Raw genomic sequence first — 7,273 nt, forward strand, 5'->3', positions numbered from 1 at the left:
ATAGCAACAGTACAGGAGAAATACTCAATATAAAATTAGCAGTAGCACAGAGTGGAAGTTAAAAAACAGTTGTTTAATTCAACATTTTATTCAATAAATCCCGTGCACCACCACCGTCCTGAGATAATGTTAGCTGAGGAAAGTTGCATTAAATCAGCTCGACTGAAACACCATCCAACACTGGACACAGCGTGATATTCTGAGCAAGCTAATGGCTCAGCCACAGGAGTAGAAATTGTGCAGCAACCTCCTTGCAAGTATAAAAGAGCATTAAAAAATAATATTTAAAAAAAATGTGAAGTTTCTTTTAAATGAGAAGCACCAGATATGAGATTTTCTAATGATTTATCATAGTTAATTGCTGTGTTATCAGAAACAGATTGCATGCAGTTGCCACCTTGACCCCATTTGTTTGCAGACTGATAGCAGAGTGACTCCAGCTTCTGGAAACATTTTATGGCAGGCTTTAGTAAAAGCGTTTGTATGCTTGACAATCTTATTGGATAAAAAAATAAAGACAAAATTTATTTGTCTTTATTTAAAACGATTTTTATAGTTTCAAAATAAAGTGCAATATTCAATATTCACTATAATATAGTTTCTAATGTTTTGAGTCCTAAAATCCTGCCATGATGTTTCTTTACCGCTTATCCAGCTTAGAGTCCCCGGGCACTGGAGCCTATCACAGCTGTCTCTGTGTGAGGAGTAACTCAAATAAATGACATACAAAGAACTCAGAGTAAATGCACTTTTTCTTTTTTAGAATTAGGTCACAAAACCGATTAAAACTTAAGTCAAACTTTCGTAAGTCAATGTTAAAATCATGTCTTAAAACTGGAAGGCATGTGGATGAGGCAATACAGGTAGGAGAAAGAATGAAAGAACCTCTGACATGACCTCTGACCTCTTACTTAAGAGCCAATGAGCTATTTGGAAATGTTATGACACACGATCGCTGTAAACTGAGTGGACAGTTTTGCATTCTTGAACGGTGGAAGTATCAGTGTCACTCATGCCAGATCTTTAAATTGAAATTTATGCCATTCTTCAAACTGTGTGTGTGTTTCCCATAGGAAAGCATGAACACACACATACATGATGGCTGTTTAACAATCTATCCAAGGGGACTCCCATGCCTCTAGTTTTAGTTTTAAATGTATTAAGTTATATCTGCTACCTGCAGGTATAGGTGCCCAGCTAAGATATTTATGGACAATAAAGATGTGAAGCTTTCTTTATGCTATTACCAAAGACATCCACAGTATTGAGGAAGTTGTCTGGGCTCTGGGGCACAGCAAAGCACATCTCATCCCCTCTGGGGATGGGAAAAACTTCTTACTGATAGAAATAATGTCAACTAAATTTTGTTTTTGAACCCTTTTACGTCTTGGAGCTCTTTCCTTCGATTGCATGCCTGCCAAAAGTTCAGGCTTGTTTTACTTTTAGTCTCTATTCCTGTCCCCCTTTTTATCTTATTTGCCTTCTCCAACTATGGCCTCTTTTCTTTTGCCAAAAATGAAACAAAAAAAGCCCAATGAGACCTAGTCCAGCTGTTCCAACATCCAACTAACTGAGAAAAGGGAAAGCGACATTTCTCCTGTTCTCGTTTCGTTGTAAGGTTGTGTCTTAATTTTGCACCCAGATGTAGGTGTGACAGTGAAGCTTACAGAAAAGTGTTATTTAGCTAATGCAATAGCTTATCTGTTGCCCATTTAACAGGTTCATTTGACCATGCATGCGCAGGCAGTTGCATATCCATCACTGTACCCTAAATCTAAATCTTCTAACATGTCTTCAACATAAAAAACTGAGTGATCTGCATTGTAGTGGAGTGGATTTTTGTCCACTTAAGACAGTTCCAGTCTGTGATGTGACTGTCTAAACAGATTTAGGTCCTCACAACATGAGCAATGCCGTGCACCCGCATACGCAGAGTTTGTTCTGACACCTGCTGTAATTGTATACGGTGCTACAAAGCAACACGATCTGACTGTGCCCTGCGCATGTTGAGCATGTTAGACCCATACAGGATGCCATCCGGGGCGGACACATGCATTTCTGTATGTGTGTGTATGTGTGTGTTTGTATGCATTTCAGTAAATCACTTGTGTTCTAAGGACTTGAGTAGGCAGTAGGAAAGCGATCAGTCTAATTGCTTTTCCCGCTGTACTTCGTACTTGTACGTCCTCTCTGACGTCAGCACATAAATGTTTCTGCAAATGTTTCTTTCGCTCTGACCTTCTGGTCATTTATTGTGAGTGTGTTAATGCCTTTATTTCTTTTATTCTTGCCCTTAACATAACCATATTTATCGTCTGCAGCCAGACTTTGTAGGAACTCTTGCTTCAAAAATGTCAGTTTTGCACCTCTTTCAGTGATCAGAGGAGACGTCTGAGGAGAAGCGATATCGACTTTTCTCTTATTCTTACTTTTGGACAGTTGACAGTTAAACAGTTGCTTTATTTCACACAGCTGCAGGGCATGAAATGGGGGTAATGACTGGTCTAGAAAGCAATAATGCAACAGCTTGGACAGGGTGAATGTTTGGCATGCAAACCTCAGCGGTCTCTGGAGTCCTGCTAACTTCAGTCATCCTCTCTTCTGACCTTTCATTCAACACCACCAGTGGGCCGTCGTTTCTGCTCATCCAGCACTCCGCTCTATGCAGGATGGCTGAAATCAGCTGCAGTATCATTGCACCTTTACTTGTTAAATAAGTGGCAGTTTAATAAGAATCATTAAAAGGAGAAAAACCTGGTGGCCTTAACTTTTTATGAAAGGTTGGAAACATTTTAGTAGCATGCTTGCTGTGAAAAACGTATGCGCAGCATATTTGAACTGCTGATTTAGCCCTTCCTTTAGCTATTTTTACTCTCTGACCGCATTGCTAATAAAAATCATGGTACAAGTTCCTGAATGAAATACTTAAAGGAAGCTATATCAGCGTAGGCAGGAAGTCACACAAAAATGAGTAGACGCTTGAGAGATAACAACCCTGAATGTCATACAGGGACAGTCACAGCCGCACTTCCAGTCATGCCGAAAGCTATACATTCTGCTTAGCTTTAACAAAAAACGTTATATTACTACCAACACTTAGAAACAAATCAGGTTTTACTGTTTGCCTTCCACTTTTATGTGAGAGAGCCTCTGGATAAGAGGCCCTCTCACATGACTCTTTACCTCAACAACCCTCTCAGATAAGGGATGTACAAGCAAGGCTTTTCACTGCTGACCTCAGATAACCTGTAGAGAGGGTTATGTTGTTAGTCTAATGCTTTATATAGAGTGGCAGGGCTCTAAATCTTACATAATATATACACACATGCACCGCACATACCTACGCCCAATGTGCACTTTTATGGGTTTTAATGGAAATATCTAATCAGCCAATCACGCAACAGTAACTCAAATAGTTGTTACAGTGAAGGTGTGCAGAAGAGTATCTGTAAATGCATAACACAATGGACCTTGAAGCAGACTGACTTCAGCAGCAGAAGAGCACACCAGGGGCCACTCTTGTTAGCTAAAAACAGGAAACAGAGGCTAGCGCTAGCAAGGCTAGGTTTGGTCAGAAATTTGTGTAAACAACGTGAAGCGTGGCTCCATCCTGTCTTGTATCAGTGTTTCAGGCTGTTGATTGCGATGTAATGGTGTAGGAGATATTTTATTAGTATGCCTGTAATACCAGCTTAGCACCATTTAAGCACCACATCCTACCTGAGTCTGACCGTGCCTTTATGACCACAGTGTACCCATCTTCTGACGCTTCCAGCAGGATAACATCCCGTGTCACGAAGCTCAAATCATCTCAAACGGGCTCCTTGAACACATCAGTGAGTTCCCTGTACTCAAATGGCCTTTACAGTCACCAGGTCCAAGTGTAAAAGAGCACCTTTGGGATGTGGTTGAAGTACCTATGATCTATGCATATCTAAAGCTTACCCAAATAAAAGATACAACAGAAGCAGCTAACATTACTTCATATGCAAATATGAAGTAAGGTTCCCTGAATGGCTGTCACAGAACTGTTAATTTCATCAGCTTGGGAGTTTTGACCATTAGTCACATAATTGGAGGCAGTTAAATTTCTTTAAAGACTTTAAAGACAAGCTTTATGGAAGTGTAAAGCTGCCACCCAGACAAAAGAAAAATAGAGCCATATCACGTTATAAACAGGGGTGCACATAAGGAGTCCGCAGGTGCGCCTGGGCTGTCAAAATAAAAGACGCGCACCAGATAAGAAGTTGCAATGTGCATTTGCGTACATATAAAAAGCACTGTTTTTGTCCGCTAGAGTGGGATTTTCATGGCATATTCTGCACCACATCTCAGTGCGTTCATCATTTGTTTGAAGCCAGCTCACCTCCTGCAACCACTTTTCCGAGAATAAGCGCTTCTTTTGCGGTTCAGAGTCTTTCTAACATTTCTTTGGAGGTGGAGGAACACCAAAGTAATTGCTTAAAGGAGCTTGCTTCTTCGACATCTTCTAAACAAATGTCTGTCCTCCTCCAGAAAATCCTACTTACGCAAATGCGCGTTGCAACTTCTTATCTGGTGCTTTTATTTTGACAGGCCATGCGCACCTGCGGACCACTTATGTCAGGGGTGTCAAACTCAAATACGCAGTGGGCCAAAATTCAAAACTGGAGCAAAGTCGCGGGCTAACATTAATATTTATTGGAAAAAAAATCTTCCTCCAGATATAAGAATGAATCTTTTCTTATGGACTCAAATAAGTTTTGCTGGAAAACTGAATATGGAACAAGCAAAGCTTAATACTAAACAATATATATATTAGCTATATAATACCAGTAGGCCAGCTCTGATAGTAATTTGGTATGGCTTCGCGCGCCAAATGTAATTAGGGCCAGAGTTTGACACCTATGACTTATGTGCACCCCTGGATATAAAGTGAAAGGTTTATTGTTCTAACAAAATACTTTTCATGTTTTTACAATATACTATCATGTTAGTACAATATACTTTTCACGTTTGAACAACATAATATCTCGTTATTACAATATAATATTTATATTGTAAGAATATGAAAGGTTTTTTGTCATAACGTGATACTTATTTTCAAATGTGAAAAGTATATTTTTAGAAAAATAAACTTTTCACGTTATAACATGATATAGCTCTTTTTTCTTTTGCCTGGGTGGCAGCTTTATGCTTTCTTACAAATATGATGAAAACCCTATTAAGTTCTTTTAAAATGGAAAACTGAAAATCAACCAACTATACAAAAATGTTTAGTTGGTTGATTTTTTTTTAGTCGGTCCTGCTTTCAAAACCTCTTAACTTGTACATTACAACTGAAATTTAGATTTTACTTTATTACTTAGTATTGCAACTAATTATCCACAATCTAGTTTAACGAGAAAAATAAAGTCATATCACACGGCTCAGCCCTCATGTTGGACATGTGTGTGCTTGAGCTCTGGCTAAAAGGATGCTTTCCACAGAGTATCCTCATGGGATAAACACGATCCGGCTATATGCAGCATGTGTATGCCAGAGTTTCTACCTATAAGTTTAACTCTGTTAGAATTTCACATCAGTGCTACTGCTAGCAAAGTTTGCCTGACAGCCTGCTGAGGTTAAAACAGCAGAGCTGCACTGTTTTATTTTAGCTTTCCTCTTATACCCCCTTTTTAAAATACACTTCTAAAACTAAATGTTAATGATGAAAGACTAACCTTTTTCCTTATACACACAAGCAGATCGCATAATGAAGTGGTGAAAAATATGCTTTTGTGTGTTGGGATCCATTTTTTGCATCTCTTCAGTGTTCATGCAGCCCTCTCATATTAGATAATTAAGGAAGTTTGAGAGATGACCCAAAAACAATGTTTCTAACCTCATTATTAGATTAACTCAACATTTTGTGTGAAATGTTACTCAGATAACTCATTCTGAAATTAAACCAACAACACAGGATCCTGGAGCTTTCTTCCCTTTTCCTAAATTAACAAACTTTTACATTAAGAAAATCCATAACTAATTGAAAACTATGTTTGTGATGTCAGCAGACTCTTGCTTCTTCTTTGGAAAAGTAAATTGTGTTGGAGTAAAATCTTGTGGCATCTGTGTGATTTCTACAAGCTGATTAAGCATTAACTGGAAGAAAGTGAATGAAGACTCACATGGACACCAGGAGACTGTTAAAAGGAGTCCAGATATTGTTGTCATTGACCACACGCACAGTGTGTGTGTGTGTGTGTGTGTGTGTGTGTGTGTGTGTGTGTGTGAGAGAGAGAGAGAGAGAGAGAAGTGTTAACGTTACAGAGATGACCCATGGGGCTTATAGGAGTTGATTGCAGAGATGCCACTCAGGGTTCAGAGAGTGTGCTTGGGTACATTTAAGTGTGTGTCTGTGTGTGTGTGTGTGTGTTGGTAGTTTACTATACTTGTGGGGACAAACAGCCCTCGTGGGGACCAAAATCCCGGGTCCCCATGAGTTTGAAGGCATTTTTGAGACTCAGAATGTGGTTTTGGTGTCAGGGTTACAATTAGGTTATGGTTAGGTTTAGGGTAAGGGTCAGGGTTAGGCATTCATTTTTGATGGTTAGGGTTAGGGTAAGCAGCTAGGGAAAGCATTATGTCAATGAGATGTCCCCACAAGGACATAAATGCAAACGTGTGTGTGTGGTTTAATGAGCAGTCTGTCTGCTCTAAAGTCTGTGGCTGCTGGTGTCACCCTACTCCGAGAGTTTTATTACAGTTTAACACAACTACTAAGACACCTCTCTTAAAACTTTCTAGCTTTTTGTCAAAAGTGTGAATGCAAAACCTCCAACTGATCAGGCAAGTTGTAATGCTGCAAACAGACAGCTTTTTGTTTGGGGAAACTATTTCCACAAACTCATGCACAATGATCACATTTCTTTCATTCAGCTTGTTTTGTCCTTCTCTTCTGGGTCATGGATACTTTGAACAGAAGCTCGCTTAATCAGATTGTTTAATGATCTACGGGCTGATTGGTGAGTCTCAGCAGTCAGCCAGAATCCCTTTAAAACAAACACTTAGATTTGGTTTTCTTTGACCAGCCTTTGCATGGTGAGTTTCACTTTCTTCCTTGTGGACACAGGCTTATAGTAACAACAAGGTATAAAAATAGATTTGCTGCAGGAGCCATCACTCAAATAATTTTCCTCTGAATTTCCCTATTAGCAAAACCACAGAGAGTCTGTGGAGACTGAGTTGAACAACTGCTTCTTGTCTTGCTCTTCTCATCCTCCTCATCCACTAGCTCCCAAACACACACACA

This window comes from Haplochromis burtoni, unplaced genomic scaffold (genome assembly GCF_018398535.1).
Source record: "Haplochromis burtoni strain Fernald_Lab_line unplaced genomic scaffold, NCSU_Asbu1 Contig_18, whole genome shotgun sequence".
NCBI lineage: Eukaryota > Metazoa > Chordata > Actinopteri > Cichliformes > Cichlidae > Haplochromis > Haplochromis burtoni.